Source organism: Arachis stenosperma, chromosome 9, assembly GCF_014773155.1.
Source record: "Arachis stenosperma cultivar V10309 chromosome 9, arast.V10309.gnm1.PFL2, whole genome shotgun sequence".
In the NCBI taxonomy this organism is placed as follows: Eukaryota; Viridiplantae; Streptophyta; class Magnoliopsida; order Fabales; family Fabaceae; genus Arachis; species Arachis stenosperma.
The window spans coordinates 100,190,318-100,213,798 of record NC_080385.1 but is presented as its reverse complement, the minus strand read 5'-3'; positions in this window follow the sequence as shown (position 1 = coordinate 100,213,798).

Genomic DNA, 23,481 nt, shown 5'->3' with positions numbered 1-23,481 from the left:
AGTGCTTGCAAGGTTGCCTCAAGACTTGCAATTCTAGTCTCATGATGGTCAATTGGGGGTATGATGGGGGTTGATTGTTGTTGGAAGTTGTTGGGTGGATTAGTGTGGTAATTCTGTGTGTTGGACGTTGGTGCAGGGAAGTTGTTTTGGTGAGTTTGTGAGTTATTATGAGGGTGTTGATATGTGTTTTGTGTTTTTCTATATTGGTTAGTGTTGTTAGCATGGTGGTTTTGGTTATTTGTGTTACGGTTGTGGTTGTGGTTGTTGTTCTTTTGCCAATGGTTTTCACCCCACTTTAGATTGGGATGATTTCTCCAAGATGAATTGTATGTATCACCATGAAATTCATCCTGAGAATTTGAAGTGTTCTGCATGTATTGAACTTGTTCTTGTGGTTGCTCAACCGTGGCCCCTTCACCTTGGCTCCATTCAAGTGATGGTTGATTTGTTGTGTTCACTGATGCAAGTTGCATACCATCCATTCTCTTTGTTATCATCTCCATTTGTTGTTGAATTTGTTGGTGCATTAACTTGTTTTGTGCCAAGATAGCATCAACACCTTCAAGCTCCATTACACCTTTCTTTGGGGGCGGATTGTGTTGCCTCTCTGATGAGTAATAATATTGATTGTTTGCCACAATCTCAATGAGGTCTTGGGCCTCCTCGGCAGTTTTCATCATGTTGAGTGATCCTCCTGATGAGTAGTCTAGTCCCTTCCTTGCTTCGAAGTTTAAGCCTTCATAGAAATTTTGGAGCTTAACCCAATCACTAAACATGTCAGGGGGGCATCTTCTCATTAGTGCCTTGTACCTTTCCCAGGCTTCATATAGCGACTCCCCTTCCATTTGCCTGAAAGTTTGAACCTCTGTCTTCAACTTGATGATCTTTTGAGGTGGGTAGAATTTTGCTAGAAATTTGCTCATCACTTCATTCCAATCATTGAGGCTTTCCTTGGGGAATGATTCTAGCCATTGAGTGGCCTTGTCCCTCAAAGAGAATGGAAATAGTAACAACTTGTAGACATCTGGATGCACTCCATTTGTCTTCACTGTATTGCATATCCTCAGAAAAACAGATAGATGTTGATTTGGGTCTTCAAGAGGTCCCCCTCCATAAGAGCAATTGTTCTGTACCAAAGTGATGAGCTGAGGTTTTAACTCAAAGTTATTGGCCTGAACATTTGGAGTGGCTATACTACTCCCACAATGTCTTGGGTCAGGGATAGTATACGAGGATAACACCCTTCTAGCTTGTCCACCATTATTGTTGACCCCTCCAGGAGGATTGTGCATCTCATCCTCCATGACTTGATCTTCTCCCTCTGATTCCTCTGACCCTTCTTCACCAACTATGAACTTTCCTCTTTCTGCTCTCCTTATCCTTCGGAGGGTTCTCTCGTCCTCAATATTACGTCTACTAGCTCCTGACATACACAAACAAACCAAAATCACAAGTGAGACACTCTAAAACTAGAGTGGAATTGGAGTTAGTGAAACAAAGTATCAAACAGTTAGTGGGCTTAACAAAAATACTAAAAAAAAATGCTTAATCTAAACCACCTTTCACTTAATCATTGTCAATCTTTCCAATCCCCGGCAACGGCGCCAAAAACTTGATACGTAAAAATTGGATTTCACGTACAACCGGCAAGTATACCGGGTCGTATCAAGTAATAAAACTCACTTAGAGTGAGGTCGATCCCACAAGGATTGGTAGATTGAGCAACTTTAGTTAAATGGTAAATTTAGTCAAGCAAATAGGATTTTGATTTTGTGATTAATGTAACTTTTGAACATAAGTGCAGGAATTTAAATTGCAAGGAATTTAAGAACAGGACAATAGAAATAAAATGAAAGTAAATAACGGAAACTTAAAGTGCAAGAAACTTAAATGACATCAAAGATAAATTGCAAGGAATTAAAGGTTGCAGAAATTTAAAGAACATAAGAGTAAATGGCAAGAAGTAAATGAACAGAATGTAAATAGCAAGAGTAGTAAATAGACAGAATGTAGAAGGGGATTGGGAGATGGGTAATCAAATAACTAGAGCAAGAGAAATGAGAATTAATGATAGAGAGGATCATTAGGGATCAGAGATGCAAGTTATCATGAATTGATGTTAGTCAAATCCTTCTCAATCATGGGTATAGATCTATGGCAAGTGGGTGATTGAATCCCAATCTCTTGGTGATTCAATCTCTCTCAACATAACCAATTGCCACTCTCGTGATCTAATTGTTCATGAGAAGAGATGAAGCTCAAATCTAATCCAGCCACACAATTCCTATAATCTCAACCAAGGAGAGTTACATCTCACATACTAACCAAGGCATATTGATTAAAGAGGTCATGAAAGGATGAACTCTAAACTGAATTATGTGGCTCATCCCTCAAACTCACCACATAATTCATATAGATTAACCCCTCTCTCGATGGTGGTTGAATCTTTGAAGATCAAGAATTCCCTCTTTAGATCAACCACTAGAGTTGAGGAGGAGAAGATGGGTTCACCAATTCATTCCAACAAACAGAGCTCCTCCCCCTAATGAAAGTGGGGTTTAGTGAGTCATTGCTCCAATTTCAACAACAGTTGCCATAAACAAGAATTAAACTAAGTGTAAAGGAAGATGAAGAAGAAGAATGAAGTGCTTAAAACTTGAAGATGAAGAAGAACAATTCCAATAGAAAACCAAAGATGAGCTTTCCGGGAGAGTACCCGGAAGTTCTAACAAAAGCTAAGTAAAAGTGCTAAAAGTGAATAAAAATTCTAAGTGTTAAAAAGTATTAAAAAGTCCCCTACAAGTACAAACTCAATCTCTATTTATACTAGTTTCCAAACTCTTTCAAAGATCTTGAATTGGGTTGGCAATATGGGCTTCCTCTTTGTTGAATTCTTGGCTCAATTGGAAGTGTTGCTAGACTTGGAAAGGAAGAGTTCATTCATCATGCTTCTGGCCCATTGGCTTGGCGTTTTTGTCAATAACGTGGCCTTAATGCACGTTGGCAACGTGCATCATAATTTCCTGGAAGTGAGTTTGAGACTTGGGCGTTGCTAGCCCAAGTTGTTGCTAACAACTTGCTTTTCCTCTTCTTGGCTCTACTCTCATGCTAAATGTAGCCCAGAATTTGAGTGTCAACCTTCTGTTTAAATATGGACTACTATACATCATTGGAAAGATCTTGATGTCTATTTTCTAATGCCACTGGAATCACCTCAATTGGACTTTCCTAGCTCAAGTTATGGTTCCTCAAAGAAGGTAAGGTTAAGCTGCCAAGTTGTTGCCAAAAACGCACCTTCACTCCCAAGTTGGCAACGTGCTCGTGCATAGCCTCCCAAGGCAGGGGCTTGGGGCTGGCGTTGTTGCAAAACACGCCCCCTATCTAGCACGTTGGCAACGTGCTCGTGCCACACCCAAAGGCTAATCTCTAGCCTTCTTGGATTTCACTTCATGTTCTTGTTTTTAGGGCCTAAAGATGACTCTAGTTTGGCTTCAATTTTGTGCTCCACCATAGACTATCATATATGGTTGGAAATCTCTGAATGTTAGCTTTCCAATGCAACTGGAAGCACTTAATTTGGATCTCTGTAGCTCAAGATATCTTCCATTGAAGAGGACATGGTCAGGCTGCCTTGTTGGAGTTGTTGTGGATAACGCCCATACATTCCAAGTTAGCAACGTGCATCACAATTTCCTCACCATCCTGGCGTTGTTGCCAAACACGCCAATGCTTTCTTGAGTTGGCAACGTGCTCGAGCCCTTCCTGGCAACCTTTCCTGGCGTTGGCAACTTGGATGGTGCCTTAATTGGCGTTGGCAACGCGGATGGTGGCCTTGCTTGGCGTTGGCAACGCGGATGATGGCCTTGCTTGGCGTTGGCAACGCGGATGATGCTCCTCCTTGGCGTTAGCAACTTGGTTGGCACCAAGACTTGGTGCCTAGCCAAGCAACCATTCCTAGCGTTGTTGATGAACACTCCTTCTCTTTAGCACGTTGGCGACGTGCTCGAGCCTTGCTCAAGGCTCTATATTTGCTTCCTGGCGTTGGCAACGTGCATGGCATGGCTTGTGGGCGTTGGCAACTTGCATGGCACAGCTTATGGGCGTTGGCAACTTAGTTGGCAAGGCTTGGTGCCTAGCCAAGCACCCATTTCTGGCGTTGCCTTGAATAACGCCAGTGAAGTAGCACGTTGGCAACGTGCTCGAGCTTGCTTCCTATGGTGCCAAAGTTGCTTGGTTGTGTGGCGTTGGCAACGCCCATCTTGAGTTGGCAACGCCAGCTCCTTTTCTTCCAGGGCCAAGCTTGATTGTGTGGCGTTGTTAGCCTGCGTTGTCCTCAAACACGCCCCTCATCTCTAGGTTGGCAACGTGCTCGAGGCTCCAAATTAACTCCCCAAGATTGCTTGGCGTTGCCTTGAATAACGCCTATGGTTCTTGGCGTTGGCAACGCCAGCTTCTCCTTCTCTTGGGCCAAGTTTGCTTGTGTGGGCGTTGGCAACGTGGTTCTAGAGTTGGCAACGTGCTTCTCTTCCTCCAGGACCAAGTTCCTTGCTTGTGTGGGCGTTGCCTTCAACAACTCAACCTCTTCTTCAAGTTGGCAACGCCAACTTTGCTTCCAAGGCTGCCTGGCGTTATGCTCAATAACGTACCACATTCCTCAAGTTGGCAACGCCAACTTTGCTTCTTGGTTCCCTGGCGTTGTCCATAAAAACGCCCCCTTTTCCCAAGTTGGCAACGCCAACTTCTTGCCTCCATGCTTCCTTGTTTCATCACCTATCATCAACAAAGGCAATAGCTTCAAAGTCTTACCAATTCATGCAATAAATTCCATGAGATTCATTCATACTCATTCATGTATATATTCCTTAAATCATTTGCATGAATTTGGCTAGAATCAACATGTTCCTTAGTATTCTCATGCATGAAAACAAACTCATAAAAGGACTTGTTTATTTAGAGAAAATGAGTGAAATTAAGCTAAAACCAACTAAACTAACTAACTAATATAGCAAATATGCATTTGCATCACAACACCAAACTTAAAGTGTTGCTTGTCCTCAAGCAAAATATAAAAACTTTGTCACAAGAATCTAAGATGTAAGACTTGAATGTTCTACCAGAGAGTAATTTTTCATTGAGCATGTCATCCTCACTTGTGTGGTCATTAATTTATTGTAATTGAACGCAGCTACTCAACTTTCTCAATTAAAATGCTTGCTTCAATACTAAATTGGTTAACTTCACTAGACTTCTTTTATACCACAGCACATGACCCTTGAACCATTCTTTACTTGATGCTTTTCTTTCTTCTCCCTTTTTTTTTTATATTTCTCTTTTTTTCATTTCAATTGAGCTCGAAATCTTGTCTTAAGGCGGCTCTTTAGCATAAGCTTTCAATCAACAATCCCAAACCAGTTGGTTCAAGTTGTTAAGTGTTGAGACACTCTTAAAGATTTACTTACTCAAGCCTCTCTCCTTAACACATTCAATCACAGGCATATAACATTGAAATTTTGTTTGGATAGTGGTGTCCAGCACCTCTTTGGGTTGCTAAATGTTCTGTTATAGAGCTACTCTTGATTGTGAGTTTTCAATCGATAATCCCGAGTTAGTTAACTCAAGTTACCGGGTGATGAAGCACCCCTCGGATTTACTAGCCCAAGTATGTCTCTTAACATCAATCACCACAGACACATATCCAAATTTGTCATTGATGCCTAGCCTTTCATTCTTTGTTTTCTGTTTTCTTTATTGTCAAGTTATTTGTGCTTTTACTTATAAGGTCTTTGTGATCCTCAACCAAACTAGTCTTGTATAAACAAGCATTCTTTTGAATTTCTTGAGCCTTGGTTCTTTCACGATAAAAATACTAGCACTTTTCTTATGGGACAACATGATCCTTCTTAAGCTAGATCTCTCTCTGTTCTTGCTCAAACTACATCTTTTATTCCATTGACAAGTAAAAGTACTTAAGACAAGCAACCATTCCAATCTTGTGAGTAGTGATGCATGGAATGGGCAACATAAAAGACAATGCTTCAAAAAGAAAAATGCATCCTAGAAGGTATACCATATTTCAGACATACATCTTCTTTATTTAATAAAACATAAAGAAACATAAAGAAAACAAAGGAACTTCACCACCTTTAGTCTTCATGTCCCTTTTCCTTTGCTTGATTCTCCTTGCTTTCCTTTGCCCTTTGGATCTTCTTTCTTTTTCTTCCTCAACTCTCCTTGTTGTTTTGTTGTTGAATCCCCCTTTGGATCTTCTTTCTTTTTACTTCTTAACTCTCCTTGTTGCTTTGTTGTTGTTGGACCCCCTTCTTGCCAAATTCCTGAGCTTATCATTGTCTCCTTTAGCCTCTGTTGATTAAATCTCACCCTTGCAAGTTCTTGCTCTTCAAATATCTTGCGAGCTTCATTAAAGGTTTTAATTTGTGGGTTGAGCAATGGGGGTGTGGAACAGAGGTAACTGAGCTTTTCTTGGGTGCATATATCATAGTCAAGTCTGTCTTTATGCCTGGCTTCCCTGAACATTCTGCTCTCATTGAAATCTTTGTGAAATGTATCATGTCTAGCATCCAACCTATGGAGAAGCTCCCTTTGCTGAGCTTGCTCTTTCCTTAGTTGAGCTTGTTCTTCTATTACTTTCTCCATGGCTTTTCCGTATTCCACAGTTGAATTGTTGATAGCTTCTTGCATCTTGGCATATTGTTCTTGTTGTAGTTCCATCATGTGTGTTTGGTATTCATTTTGTTGGTTCATCCACTGAACTTGAACCCCTCTTTGTTGATCCATCAATTGCCAAAGGTCCCTTTGTTGTTGAGCTTGTTCCTCTTGGCTTCTTTGAATGTGTGAATATTGCCCAGAAATTCCTTCTAAGGTGGCTTGGAGTTGATTCATGTTCAAGGTGTGGGATTCATCCATTTCTTGAGGCTCCTCCTCTTGTCTTACTTCTTTCCTTTTCTTCCTTCTTGCTAAAGGTTGCCTTTCCAATTGGGTTGTGGTGATAAATTCCAACCTTTCTCGGGTGAGAGGTTTCCCAACAGAGACCACATCAGTTGCTCCAAATTCTTCCAGAGGCACTCCAGCTTCTTCACATAGGCGCAGAATAGTGCTAGGATATCCTAGCCAGCTGTCCTGTTTGACCTTTTGGGCTATGTCAATGATGTTCTTGGCTATAATGTCTCCAACATTGATTTCCCCTCCTTTCATAATACAATGGATCATTATTGCTCTATTCACCGTTACCTCATAATTATTTGAAGTGGACATCAATGATCTCCTCACTATGTCATGCCATCCTTTTGCTTGAGGTATGAGATCACCTCTCCGAAGTTTGAGTGGTTGTCCATGTGAATCAAACACCCAATCTGTGCCTACCCTGCATAAGTCGCTCACCACATCCATGTACTTTGGGTCATTTTCAACCCTTTCTTCATAGCTAGCTCGTTTGAACTGTTTTTGCTTGACCTTTAGCACCCTATTGATGGTGTCCGGGCTAAAATCAACAGTCACACCTCTTACATAGCTCATGTATGGTTCTTCATCATCAAATTCTCTTATCACATTAGTGTAGAACTCATGGATGAGAAGCATGCTCACTTCTTGAGGTTGGTCACAGAGAAGCTCCCATCCCCTTTTTCTGATTATTTTGTGTATCTCAGGATATTCATCTTTCTTTAGCTTGAAAGGTAACTCCGGAACAACATCTTTGCTTGACATCCAACTAAAGATGCGCTCATTGTGTTTGGATTTGAATCTTCTTTCATCAAATTCATCTTCTCTCCTATCCCTTGATGATGAAGCCATTGAGATTCACTTGCAAAGTTGAATCTCCCCAACACCAAACTTAGATGAGTGCTTGTCCTCAAGCACAAGGAAAATGGTTATGAATGGGGGAATATATGACACAACGTGACTTGGGCAAGCTAGAAAATGATGGTGAAGGGGGATGGAGTGTTTCGGTTATGTGAGAAGATGTGATGCTCCAAGAGTTTTGTTGGGTAAAGATGAGGTTCAAGACTAGAATTTGTAAAACATGGAATAGGTTGGAAGTTGAGTATGAGTTCGGGTAATGAAATGAGGTTATGGGGGTAGAAGAATTAATGTTGAAGAATGAGGTTTGATGAATGTGGTTGAAGTATTTAAAGTGAACTTTGGTGAGGATGCATGGTTCTAGTGACATTTAAGGCTCGGTCATGGCATGGGGAGCATGCTTCCTTGTGCCCAATGCATGTTGAGTTGTTTTTCCCCATGCACAAAGTTCAAAACTCATGTGACTTCCCTTCCTTGTGTATCCGTGACCTCACTCACTAAGATTCCCCATCATTTCTTTCTTTCTTTCATTATATGCTTCCAAGATTCCCCATCACTTCTTTCTTTCTTTCCTGCAACAAAATTCCAAAAGCTTGAGATTCTTAAAGTGACATTAATAGCTAAAGACTTATGATGATATTCCTATGCAAAATTGACTAAACTAAAATTAAAATTTATGAATTGATTCCCTAATCTATTTTTTTCCTAGCATTAATAATGCAAGTAAAGACACCAAACTTAGTTTGTGACTAAGTGTTCTATGGACTTAATTCCAAAGATAGCCACATCAAATTTAGTGTTTTTCCTTCATTATATGCTATTTCACGTTTTTTTTTTTTTTTTTTTTTTTAAGAAGGAGAAAAATGACTATACTTTCATAGTCTAGCATTTTCGTGTATGTATGGACACCAAACTTAGTTTGTGGCTAAGTGTTGTAGAACACACTTTTGCTATTGCTTGAAGATTGGCCACACCAAACTTAGTGCCTTGCATACACCATTTACTAGTCTACTTAATCATTATTGGCTACTAAAGTATGAAAATAAAAGACTCCCTGTGCATGGGTTGCCTCCCATGAAGCGCTTTGTTTATTGTCCTTAGCTCGACATTGCAACTTCTTTGCTCATGTTAAGAGTTGCACACTCTCTTCCTTGCTCCAAGGGCCACCAAAATAGTGCTTCACCCTATGTCCATTAGCTGTGAAGGTTTGTTTTGAGGCTTCATCAAGTAACTCAACATAACCATGAGGTGATACTTTGGTGATGGTGTATGGACCAGTCCATCTAGACCTCAGCTTCCCAGGGAAGATCTTCAATCTTGAATTGAATAACAACACCTTTTGGCCTGGTTCAAATGTTCTTTGAGAGATCCTCTTATCATGCCATCTCTTTGCTCTCTCTTTGTATATTTTGGCATTGTCATATGCCTCCAATCTGAACTCCTCAAGTTCATTGAGTTGTAGCAACCTCTTCTCTCCTGCTGCTTGAGCATCTAAATTTAGAAGTTTGGTGGCCCAAAAGGCCTTATGTTCAAGCTCCACAGGGAGATGGCATGCCTTTCCATACACCAACTGAAATGGAGATTTACCTATGGGTGTCTTGAAGGCTGTCCTATATGCCCAAAGTGCATCATCCAGCTTCCTAACCCAATCCTTTCTTGTTGTCCCCACGGTTTTCTCCAAAATCCTTTTTAGCTCTCTGTTGGCAAGTTCAGCTTGGCCATTGGTTTGTGGGTGGTATGGTGTGGCTACTTTGTGTGTAACACCATACTTGTGGAGTAAGGAATTTAGTTGCTTGTTGCAGAAGTGGCTTCCCCCATCACTTATGAGTCCTTTGGGCACTCCAAATCTAGTGAAGATGTTCTTCTTGAGGAATTGCAAGACCACGTTGGTATCACATGTGGTAGTTGCTATTGCTTCTACCCATTTGGAGACATATTCAACTGCTACCAAGATGTATTTGAATGTGTAAGATGGAGGAAAAGGTCCCATGAAATCTATTCCCCACAGATCAAAGAGTTCCACTTCCAAAATGAACTTTTGAGGCATCTCATTCTTCTTTGACAAACCCCCTGTTCTTTGACATTCATTGCATTGGTTCACAAACTCCCTAGCATTCTTGAAGATTGAAGGCCAATAGAAACCACTTTGAAGGACCTTTGCAGCCGTTCTTTCAGCTCCAAAATGACCACCATAACTTGAGTTGTGACAATGCCATAGTATGTCCTTCATCTCACCTTCTGACACACATCTTCTTATCATTCCATCTGGGCATCTTTTGAACAAGAATGGTTCATCCCAGAAGAAGAACTTAGCCTCATGTAGCAGCTTCTTGACTTGTTGTTTTGTGTACTGGTGGACGAAATTGTGATTCCTCTTTTTTTAGATCTGATTCATTGTAATTTGGATTATAGGAATTGGCACTGAGTAGAGATTATTCCTTTTAGAAATTGGCCTTCCTTCACAACTCCGTTCAACTACCCAGCAAGTGTACTGGGTCGTCCAAGTAATACCTTACGTGAGTAAGGGTCGAATCCACAGAGATTGTTGGTATGAAGCAAGCTATGGTCACCTTACAAATCTCAGTTAGGCAGATTAAAGGGTAATAGTGATAATTGGATTGTTAAATAAAAAGGAATAATAAAAGGGATAGAAAGACTTATGCAGATTCATTGGTAGGAATTTCAGATAAGCGGAATGGAGATGCTGTAGAGCTCTCGGACGCCTGCCTTCCCATTCCTCCTACTCAATCCTTCTTACTCCTTTCCATGGCAAGCTTTGTATAGGGGTTCACCATCAACTGTGGCTACTTTCTTCCTCACGGGGAAATAACCTGTGCGGCTGTCACTCGCACAGCTAACCAGTCTGGAGGCATCACCCATGGTTGATAGCTACATCCCATCCTCGCAGTGAAAGCTAATGCTCACGCACTCTGTCACAGTACGGCCAATCACCGGTTGGTTCCCTCCCCTACTGGAATAGAATCCCTCTTTTGCGTCTGTCACCAACGCCCAGCAGGTTACAGGTTTAAAGCACGTCACAGTCATTCATGAACGGAATCCTACTCGGAATACCACAGACAAGGTGAGACTTTCCGGATTCCCAGGATCCTACTCGGAACACCACAGACAAGGTTGGACTTTCCGGATCCAGATGAATGCCGCCATCTATCTAGCTTATACCACGAAGATTCTGTTGGGGAATATAAGAGATACACATTCAAGCCTTGGTTGCATGTAGAACGGAAGTGGTTGTCAATCACGCGCGTTCATAAGTGAGAATGATGATGAGAGTTATTAGCTCATCACATTCATCATGTTCTTGGGTGCGAATGAATATCTTGGAATAAGAATAAGTTAGAGATTTGAATAAAAGAAAATAGAACTTCATTAATCTTTGAGGTACAGCAGAGCTCCACACCCTTAATCTATGGTGTGCAGAAACTCCACCGTTGAAAATACATAAGTGAAAGAGGTCCAGGCATGGCCGAATGGCCAGCCCCCTAAAACGTGATCACAGATCAAAATACAATCCAGGATGTCTAATACAATAGATAGATGTCCTATATATACTAGACTAGCTACTAGGGTTTACATGAGTAAGTAATTGATGCATAAATCCACTTCCAGGGCCCACTTGGTGTGTGCTTGGGCTGAGCTTGATCAATCCACGTGTAGAGGCTTCTCTTGAAGTTGAATTTCGAGTTATGATGTGCTTTGGGCGTTCAACTCCGGATAATGACGTTTTTCTGGCGTTTAACTCCGGAAAGGAGCGTGTACTTGGCGTTCAACGCCAATTTGCGTCGTCATTCTTCGAATAAAGTATGGACTATTATATATTGCTGGAAAGCCCTGGATGTCTACTTTCCAACGCCGTTGAGAGCGCGCCATTTGGAGGTCTGTAGCTCCAGAAACCATTTCGAGTGCAGGGAGGTCAGATTCCAACAGCATCAGCAGTCCTTTTGTCAGCCTTTTTCAGAGTTTTGCTCAAATCCCTCAATTTCAGTCAGAATTTACCTGAAATCACAGAAAAACACACAAACTCATAGTAAAGTCCAGAAATGTGAATTTAACATAAAAACTAATGAAAACATCCCTAAAAGTAGCTCAAACTGACTAAAAACTATATAAAAACAATGCCAAAAAGCGTATAAATTATCCTCTCATCACAACACCAAACTTAAATTGTTGCTTGTCCCCAAGCAACTGAAAATCAAATAGGATAAAAAGAAGAGAATATACTATAAAGTCCAAAATATCAATGAATATTAATTTAATTACATGAGCGGGACTTGTAGCTTTTTGCTTCTGAACAGTTTTGGCATCTCACTTTTTCCTTTGAAGTTCAGAGTGATTGGCATCTCTAGGAACTTAGAATTTCGGATAGTGTTATTGACTTTCCTAGTTAAGCATGTTGATTCTTGAACACAGCTACTTATGAGTCTTGGCTGTGGCCCTAAGCACTTTGTTTTCCAGTATTACCACCGGATACATAAATGCCACAGACACATAACTGGGTGAACCTTTTCAGATTGTGACTCAGCTTTGCTAGAGTCCCCAGTTAGTGGTGTCCAGAGCTCTTAAGCACACTCTTTTGCCTTGGATCACGACTTTAACCATTCAGTCTCAAGCTTTTCACTTGGACCTTCATGACACAAGCACATGGTTAGGGACAGCTTGATTTAGCCGCTTAGGCCTGGATTTAATTTCCTTGGGCCCTCCTATCCATTGATGCTCAAAGCCTTGGATCCTTTTTACCCTTGCCTTTTGGTTTTAAGGGCTATTGGCTTTTTCTACTGTTCCTTCTTTTTCTATATACTCTTTTTAGATCGCTTTTTTTTTTCACTGCTTTTTCTTGCTTCAAGAATCAATTACATGATTTTTCAGATCATCAATAACATTTCTCTTTGTTCATCATTCTTTCAAGAACCAACAATTTTAACACTCATAAACAACAAGATCCAAAGACATATGCACTGTTCAATCATTCATTCAGAAAACAAAAGCATTGTCACCACATCAATATAATTAAACTAAATTCGATAATAATTTCGAAAACTATGTACTTCTTGTTCTTTTGAATTAAAACATTTTTCTTTTAAGAGAGGTGAAGGATTAATGGAATTTATTCATAGCTTTAAGGCGTGGTTACATACTAATGATCATGAAATAAAGACACAAAACATAGATAAACACAATAATTAAAAACCGAAAAACAGAAAGAAATAAGAACAAGGAATGAATCCACCTGAGTGAGGGTGGCGCCTTTTTGAAGGTCCAATGGTGCTCTTTGAGCTCCTCTATGTCTCTTCCTTGCTTCTTTTGAATGATTCCTAGTAATTTTCGTGTTCCTCCCCTTAGTTGCTTCCAATAATTTTGTGGAGGATAACTTATCCCCTGAGGTATCTCAGGGATCTCTTGATTTGCAGCCACATGTTCTACCCAACTGAGCTATTCCAGTTTACATGAGTCTTTTCATCTCCCATGACTCAGAGGTGGAAGCTTTTGTCTTCCCTTTGAGGTTTCTCTGGCCTTAGGTGCCATTAATGGTAATGGAAAAGCAAAAAGCTATGCTTTTACCACACCAAACTTAAAATATTGCTCGCCCTCGAGCAAGAGAAGAAAGAAGAGAAGAAGAAGAAGAAGATGGAGGTGAGTGAGGGGAGATGGATTCGGCTATATGGGTGGGATTGGGTGGGAAAGAATTTTGAATTTTGAAGGTGATTGGTGATGGGTGTTGGTTAAGTGTGACATGGGGAGTAGTCATCACAAAAACTAGGATTAGGAGGTAAGGTGGGAATATGGTAGGTGGGGATCCTGTGGGGTCCACAAATCCTGAGGTGTGGATCCTGTGGGGTCCACAGATCCTGAGGTGTCAAGGAATTCCATCCCTGCACCAAATAGGCATGTAACATGCCTTCATGCATCATCCTGGCGTTCAAACGCCCATTGGTGCATGTTCTGGGCGTTAAACGCCCATGTAATGCATGTTTCTGGCGTTGAACGCCAGTTTCATGCTTGTTCCTGGCGTTCAGCGCCAGTTTGTCCTCCCTGTGCATCATCCTGGCGTTTAACGCCAGGTTGTTGCTTGTTTTGGGCGTTCAGCGCCAGAATGGTGCTCTGTTCTGGCGTTGAACGCCGGCCAGATGCACCTTCTGGGCGTTGAACGCCAGCCCGTGCGTCCTCCAGGGTGAAAATTTTTTTCTTCTGTTTTTTGACTCTGTTTTTAATTTTTTTGATTTTTTCGTGACTCCTCATGATCATGTACCTAATTAAACACAAAAATAACAAAGAAACAAAATAAAATAGAATTAGATAAATAAAATTGGGTTGCCTCCCAACAAGCGCTTCTTTAATGTCAATAGCTTGACAGTGGCTCTCATGGAGCCACATGATGATCAGGTCAATTTAGTGTGTAGTTGTCCCAACACCAAACTTAGAGTTTGGATATGGGGTTTGAACACCAAACTTAGAGTTTGGTTGTGGCTTCACAACACCAAACTTAGAGTTTGACTGTGTGGGCTCGTCTTGACCTTGAACTGAGAGAAGCTCTTCATGCTTACTCTCTTTTGTCACAGAGGGATGGCATGTGCCTTAAACACAAGGTAGTCCCCATTCAATTGAAGGACTAACTCACCTCTGTTGACATCTATCACAGCTCCTGCTGTGGCTAGGAAAGGTCTTCCTAGGATGATGCATTCATCATCTTCATTCCTAGTGTCTAGGATTATGAAGTCAGTAGGGATGTAAAGGCCTTCAACCTTTACTAGCACGTCATCTACTATGCCATATGCTTGCCTCACTGACTTATCTGCCAATTGTAATGAGAACAAAGCAGGTTGTACCTCAATGATCCCCAGCTTCTCCATTACGGAGAGTGGCATAAGGTTTATCCCTGACCCCAGATCACATAGAGCTTTTTCAAAGCTCATGGTGCCTATGGTGCAAGGTATTAGAAACTTGCCAGGATCTTGTTTCTTTTGAGGTAGAGTTCTTTGAATCCAAGTATCTAGTTCACTAATGAGCAAGGGAGGTTTATTTTCCCAAGTCTCATTACCAAACAACTTGGCATTCAGCTTCATGATAGCTCCTAAATATAGAGCAGCTTGCTCTCCAGTCACATCTTCATCCTCTTCAGAGGATGAATATTCTTCAGAGCTCATGAATGGCAGAAGGAGGTTCAATGGAATCTCTATGGTCTCTAGATGAGCCTCAGATTCCTCAGGATACTTAATAGGAAACTCCTTCTTGCTTGAGGGATGTCCCAGGAGGTCTTCCTCACTAGGATTTTCGTCCTCCTCCTCCCTTGTGCATTCGGCCTCTTTGATCACATCAATGGCCTTGCACTCTCCTATTGGATTCTCTTCTGTATTGCTTGGGAGAGTACTGGGAGGAGTTTCAATGACTTTCTTACTCAGCTGGCCTACTTGTGCCTCCAAATTTCTAATGGAGGATCTTGTTTCATTCATGAAACTGAAAGTGGCCTTTGACAGATCAGAGATTATATTTGCCAAATTAGAAGTGTTTTGTTCAGAATTCTCTGTCTGTTGCTGAGAAGATGATGGATATGGCTTACTATTATTCAGCCTGTTGCGTCCACCATTATTAAAACCTTGTTGAGGTTTTTGTTGATCCTTCCAGGAGAAATTTGGATGATTTCTCCATGATGAGTTATAGGTGTTTCCATAAGGTTCACCTAAGTAATTAACCTCTGCCATGGCAGGGTTTTCAGGATCATAAGCTTCTTCAGAAGCTGCCTCTCTATTAATGTTGGATGCATGTTGCAATCCATTCAGATTTTGAGAGATCATGTTGACCTGTTGAGTCAACACTTTGTTCTGAGCCAATATGGCATTCAGAGCATCAATTTCAAGAACTCCTTTCTTCTGAGGTACCCCATTGTTCACGGGATTCCTCTCAGAAGTATACATGAACTGGTTGTTTGCAACCATGTCAATGAGTTCTTCAGCCTCTTCAGGCGTTTTCTTCAGGTGGATAGATCCACCTGCAGAATGATCCAATGACATTTTCGAAAATTCAGAGAGACCATAATAGAATATATCTAATATGGTCCATTCTGAAAACATGTCAGATGGACATCTCTTGGTCAGCTGCTTGTATCTTTCCCAAGCTTCATAGAGGGATTCACCATCTTTTTGTTTGAAGGTTTGAACATCCACTCTCAGCTTGCTCAGCTTTTGAGGAGGAAAGAATTTATCCAAGAAGGCAGTGACCAGCTTATCCCATGAGTCCAGGCTATCCTTAGGTTGTGAATCCAACCATACTCTAGCTCTGTCTCTTACAGCAAAAGGGAAAAGCATGAGTCTGTAGACTTCAGGATCAACTCCATTTGTCTTTACAGTCTCACAGATCTGCAAGAATTCAGTTAAAAACTGATAAGGATCTTCAGATGGAAGTCCATAAAACTTGCAGTTTTGTTGCATTAAAGCAACTAGTTGAGGCTTAAGCTCAAAGTTGTTGGCTCCAATGGCAGGTATGGAGATGCTTCTTCCATCAAATTTGGATATTGGCTTTGTGAAGTCACCAAGCATTCTCCGTGCATTATTATTATTATTTTCGGCCATCACCTCTTGTTCTAATGTTGCTGAAAGGTTGCTTCTGGATTGTTGTAATTTAGCTTCTTTTAATTTTCTCTTCAGAGTCCTTTCAGGTTCTGGATCAATTTCAACAAGAGTGCCTTTATCCCTGTCCCTGCTCATATGAAGGAGAAGAAAACAAGAAAAGAACAGGAATCCTCTATGTCACAGTATAGAGATTCCTTTATGTTAGTAGAAAAAGAAAGGGGGTAGAAGAAAGAAGAATGGATTCGGTTTTTTTTTTAGATGAAGAGAGGTGAAGATAAGTGTTAGTAATTAAATAATTAAATAGAAGAAGAAAAGAAAAAGGAATTTTCGAAAATAATTTTGAAAAAGGGTTAGTGATTTTCGAAAATTAGAAATAAAATATAATTAAAATTTAAACATGAAACAATTAATTAATTAAAAGGAACTTTTTTTTTGAAAAAGAGAGAGATATTTTCGAAAATTAGAGAGAGAAAAGTTGTTAGGTGGTTTTGAAAAAGATAAGAAACAAACAAAAAGTTAGTTAGTTGATTGAAAAAGATTTGAAATCAAATTTTGAAAAAGATAAGAAGATAGGAAGTTAGATAAGATATTTTTAAAATCAAATTTTGAAAAAGGATAAAATTTTTGAAAAAGATCAAATAAAAGATAAAAAGATTTTTAAGAAAAAGATATTTTTGAAAAAGATTTAATTTTTAAAATTACTTAGCTAACAAGAAACTACAAGATAAGATTCTAGAACTTAAAGATTGAACCTTTCTTAACAAGAAAGTAACAAACTTCAAATTTTTGAACCAATCACCTTAATTGTTAGCTAATTTTCGAAAATTACATATAAAGATAAGAAAAAGATTTTGAAAATAATTTGAAAAAGATTTTTTAAAAATTTTCGAAAAATAGAAAAAAATTGAAAAAGATATGATTTTTGAAAAAGATTTTGAAAAGATAAGATTTTTAAAATTGAAATTTTGACTTGACTTGTAAGAAACAACTAATTTTGAAAAGTTTTGACCAAGTCAATCCCAAAATTTCGAAATTTTGGGGGAAATTAAGGAAAAGATATTTTTGATTTTTAAATTTTTAAAGAAAAACACAAAAATGACCCAAAACATGAAAATTTTGGATCAAGACACAAAATGCATGCAAGAATGCTATGAATGTCAAGATGAACACCAAGAACACTATGAAGATCATGATGAACATCAAGAACATAATTTTGAAAAATTTTTGATGCAAAGAAAACATGCAAGACACCAAACTTAGAAATCTTTAATGCATAGAAAATATGAATGCAAGAATGCACATGAAAAACAACAAACAATACAAAACAAGAAAACATCAAGATCAAACAAGAGGACTTATCAAGAACAACTTGAAGATCATGAAGAACACTATGAATGCATGGATTTTCGAAAAAATGCAAGAAAAATTTTAAAAGCATGCAATTGACACCAAACTTAAAAATTAACACAAGATTCAAACAAGAAACACAAAATATTTTTGATTTTTATGATTTTCTAATTTTTTTTTGGATTTTTATTAATTATTTTCGAAAATAATGTGAAAAAAAACGAAAATTAAAAGAAAAATTTTGAAAAAGATTTTTGAAAAGAAAATTACCTAATCTGAGGAACAAGATGAACCGTCAGTTGTCCATACTCGAACAATCCCCGGCAACGGCGCCAAAAACTTGGTGGACGAAATTGTGATTCCTCTTTTTTTAGATCTGATTCATTGTAATTTGGATTATAGGAATTGGCACTGAGTAGAGATTATTCCTTTTAGAAATTGGCCTTCCTTCACAACTCCGTTCAACTACCCAGCAAGTGTACTGGGTCGTCCAAGTAATACCTTACGTGAGTAAGGGTCGAATCCACAGAGATTGTTGGTATGAAGCAAGCTATGGTCACCTTGCAAATCTCAGTTAGGCAGATTAAAGGGTAATAGTGATAATTGGATTGTTAAATAAAAAGGAATAATAAAAGGGATAGAAAGACTTATGCAGATTCATTGGTAGGAATTTCAGATAAGCGGAATGGAGATGCTGTAGAGCTCTCGGACGCCTGCCTTCCCATTCCTCCTACTCAATCCTTCTTACTCCTTTCCATGGCAAGCTTTGTATAGGGGTTCACCATCAACTGTGGCTACTTTCTTCCTCACGGGGAAATAACCTGTGCGGCTGTCACTCGCACAGCTAACCAGTCTGGAGGCATCACCCATGGTTGATAGCTACATCCCATCCTCGCAGTGAAAGCTAATGCTCACGCACTCTGTCACAGTACGGCCAATCACCGGTTGGTTCCCTCCCCTACTGGAATAGAATCCCTCTTTTGCGTCTGTCACCAACGCCCAGCAGGTTACAGGTTTGAAGCACGTCACAGTCATTCATGAACGGAATCCTACTCGGAATACCACAGACAAGGTGAGACTTTCCGGATTCCCAGGATCCTACTCGGAACACCACAGACAAGGTTGGACTTTCCGGATCCAGATGAATGCCGCCATCTATCTAGCTTATACCACGAAGATTCTGTTGGGGAATCTAAGAGATACACATTCAAGCCTTGGTTGCATGTAGAACGGAAGTGGTTGTCAATCACGCGCGTTCATAAGTGAGAATGATGATGAGAGTTATTAGCTCATCACATTCATCATGTTCTTGGGTGCGAATGAATATCTTGGAATAAGAATAAGATAGAGATTTGAATAAAAGAAAATAGAACTTCATTAATCTTTGAGGTACAGCAGAGCTCCACACCCTTAATCTATGGTGTGCAGAAACTCCACCGTTGAAAATACATAAGTGAAAGAGGTCCAGGCATGGCCGAATGGCCAGCCCCCTAAAACGTGATCACAGATCAAAATACAATCCAGGATGTCTAATACAATAGATAGATGTCCTATATATACTAGACTAGCTACTAGGGTTTACATGAGTAAGTAATTGATGCATAAATCCACTTCCGGGGCCCACTTGGTGTGTGCTTGGGCTGAGCTTGATCAATCCACGTGTAGAGGCTTCTCTTGAAGTTGAATTTCGAGTTATGATGTGCTTTGGGCGTTCAACTCCGGATAATGACGTTTTTCTGGCGTTTAACTCCGGAAAGGAGCGTGTACTTGGCGTTCAACGCCAATTTGCGTCGTCATTCTTCGAATAAAGTATGGACTATTATATATTGCTGGAAAGCCCTGGATGTCTACTTTCCAACGCCGTTGAGAGCGCGCCATTTGGAGGTCTGTAGCTCCAGAAACCATTTCGAGTGCAGGGAGGTCAGATTCCAACAGCATCAGCAGTCCTTTTGTCAGCCTTTTTCAGAGTTTTGCTCAAATCCCTCAATTTCAGTCAGAATTTACCTGAAATCACAGAAAAACACACAAACTCATAGTAAAGTCCAGAAATGTGAATTTAACATAAAAACTAATGAAAACATCCCTAAAAGTAGCTCAAACTGACTAAAAACTATATAAAAACAATGCCAAAAAGCGTATAAATTATCCGCTCATCATGTACTCTTGTGGAATGATTCTCCCCGCCTTGTAGTTGGCCATATCTGCAAACCAAGGGACATGTTGAATGTGCAAGAGGTGTTCATCTGGAAATTCTTCATTTATTGATGGAAGGTTGTCTTGGCATGCATCTTGTGGTACCCTTGATAAGTGATCAGCAACTTGATTTTCATTGCCCTTTCTATCTTTTATCTCTATGTCAAACTCTTGTAGGAGTAGCACCCATCTGATTAGCCTTGGTTTGGCATCCTGTTTTGACATAAGATACTTAATAGCAGCATGGTCAGTATACACTAAGACTTTAGATCCAATCAAATATTGTCTAAACTTATCAAAAGCATATACCACAGCTAATAGCTCTTTCTCTGTTGTGGTGTAGTTTCTTTGAGTTTCATTCAATACCTTACTTGCATAGTAGATAACATGAAGCTTCTTTTCCTTCCTCTGCCCCAACACAGCACCAATTGCAAGGTTACTTGCATCACACATGAGTTCAAAAGGTAGTCCCCAACATGGGGGTGTGATGATTGGTGCTGTGGTGAGCTTAGCCTTTAGAAGTTCAAAAGCATGTTTGCATTCATCATCAAAGAGAAAAGGATTGTCTACCACCAGCAAGTTGCTTAGTGGCTTTGCTATTTTGGAAAAATCTTTGATGAATCTCCTATAAAATCCAGCATGTCCTAAGAAACTTCTAACGGCTTTCACACTAGTTGGCAAAGGAAGTTTTCTATAATTTCTACTTTTGCCTTGTCAACTTCTATACCCTTTCTTGAAATTTTGTGACCAAGAACAATGCCTTCGGGTACCATGAAATGGCATTTCTCCCAATTCAAAACTAAATTGGTTTCTTGGCACCTTTTCAAGACTAAGGTAAGATGGTGCAAGCAAGTATTGAAGGAATCACCAAAAACAGAGAAATCATCCATAAAGACTTCAATAAATTTTTCTACCATGTCTGAGAATATTGATAGCATGCATCTTTGAAAGGTAGCTGGGGCATTGCAAAGTCCAAATGGCATTCTCCTATATGCAAAAACTCCAAAGGGGCAAGTGAAGGAGGTCTTCTCTTGATCCATGGGGTCAACTACTATCTGGTTATATCCAGAATATCCATCAAGAAAACAGTAGTAGGCATGGCCAGCCAACCTTTCAAGCATCTGGTCAATGAAAGGGAGAGGAAAGTGGTCTTTCCGTGTAGCATCATTCAGCCTCCTATAGTCTATGCACATTCTCCACCCTGTCACTGTTCGTGTTGGGATAAGCTCATTCTTCTCATTAACAATGACGGTCATCCCCCCTTTCTTGGGAACCACGTGCACTGGACTGACCCAAGGGCTGTCAGATATAGGGTAAATGATCCCAGCTTTACACAACTTAAGGATTTCCTTTTGAACAACCTCCTTCATTGTAGGATTCAATCTTCTTTGGGGTTGTACCATCGGTTTGGAACCCTCCTCTAAGAGTATTTTGTGCATGCATACGGCAGGGCTTATGCCCTTCAAGTCATCAATGGTCCATCCCAACGCCTCTTTGTGGGCTTTCAATACTACAAGGAGCTTTTCTTCTTCTTCTGCACTCAATGTAGAATTGATGATCACTGGAAATCTGTCCTTTTCACCAAGGAATGCATATTTAAGATGAGGGGGTAGTGGTTTCAACTCTTGTTGTGGTGCCTCTTCTTTTGTAGCTTCACTTGGTTCCTCTGATGCTTCCAACTTGTTCTCTTCTTGTCCCTTGATGTTATGGACTTCTTCTTGTTTCAATTGATGGTTTGTGTCAAGCACTTCTTCAACCAAAGAGTCTACTACATCAACCCTCATGCAAGTTTCCTTCTCAACAGGGTGTTGCATTGCTTTGAAGACATTTATAGTCATTTGCTCATCATGCACTCTGAAAATCATCTCTCCCTTTTCCACATCAATGATTGTTCTAGCTGTAGCCAAAAAGGGTCTACCAAGAATGACTGAGTTGTTTCCCTCTTCATCCATGTCTAGGACCACAAAATCAGCTGGGAATATGAAGTTTCCCACCTTCACCAAGAGGTTCTCTACTACTCCATTTGGTACTTTGATGGATCTGTCAGCAAGTTGGAGTGACATCCTTGTGGGTTTAAGTTCTTCAATCATCATTTTCTTCATCATGGTAAGGGGCATTAGGTTAATGCTTGCTCCCAGGTCACAAAGTGATTTGTCAACGGCCATGCTCCCAATCGTGCAAGGTATGAGGAAGCTGCCAGGGTCTTTGAGTTTTGGAGGTAGCCCTTGTTGAATGATGGCACTACACTCTTGATTGAGAATCACCGTTTCTTTTTCTTGCCAACTTCTCTTCTTGGTGATCAATTCCTTAAGAAACTTTGCATATAATGGCATCTGTTCCAGAGCTTCTGCCAATGGGATGTTGATTTCAAGTTTCTTGAAGATTTCTAAGAACCTTGGGAATTGTTGGTCCTTTGCTCCTTTGTGTATCCTAGTTGGGTACGGAAGCTTGGGTACATAAGCTTTTACTCCTTCATTCTTGTTTTCTTGTTGTGGATTCACATTCTCCTTGCCATTATGGTTGCTTCCTTGACTTGGTGAGTTGCCTTGTGGCTTGACAACCTCCTTGCCTTTGTTAGATGTTGAAGCCTTTTCTTCATCTTGCCTTCCCACATGTACTTCCACTGTGTCTTGCTCTTTGGGTTTTGTTGCTTCCTTATTTGAACTTTCACCAACTACCTTGCCACTCCTTAACTGCAAGGCTTTACATTCTTCTCTTGGGTTGGGTATTGTATCACTTGGGAGAACATTGGTTGGTCTCTCAGCTTGTTTGGCTAATTGTCCCACTTGTCTCTCAATATTCTTCATGATGACCTCATGTTCCTTGTGTCCCTTAGCTAAGGCTTGAGTGGTTTGAGCAAGTGCTTGCAAGGTTGCCTCAAGACTTGCAATTCTAGTCTCATGATGGTCAATTGGGGGTATGATGGGGGTTGATTGTTGTTGGAAGTTGTTGGGTGGATTAGTGTGGTAATTCTGTGTGTTGGACGTTGGTGCAGGGAAGTTGTTTTGGTGAGTTTGTGAGTTATTATGAGGGTGTTGATATGTGTTTTGTGTTTTTCTATATTGGTTAGTGTTGTTAGCATGGTGGTTTTGGTTATTTGTGTTACGGTTGTGGTTGTGGTTGTTGTTCTTTTGCCAATGGTTTTCACCCCACTTTAGATTGGGATGATTTCTCCAAGATGAATTGTATGTATCACCATGAAATTCATCCTGAGAATTTGAAGTGTTCTGCATGTATTGAACTTGTTCTTGTGGTTGCTCAACCGTGGCCTCTTCACCTTGGCTCCATTCAAGTGATGGTTGATTTGTTGTGTTCACTGATGCAAGTTGCATACCATCCATTCTCTTTGTTATCATCTCCATTTGTTGTTGAATTTGTTGGTGCATTAACTTGTTTTGTGCCAAGATAGCATCAACACCTTCAAGCTCCATTACACCTTTCTTTGGGGGCGGATTGTGTTACCTCTCTGATGAGTAATAATATTGATTGTTTGCCACAATCTCAATGAGGTCTTGGGCCTCCTCGGCAGTTTTCATCATGTTGA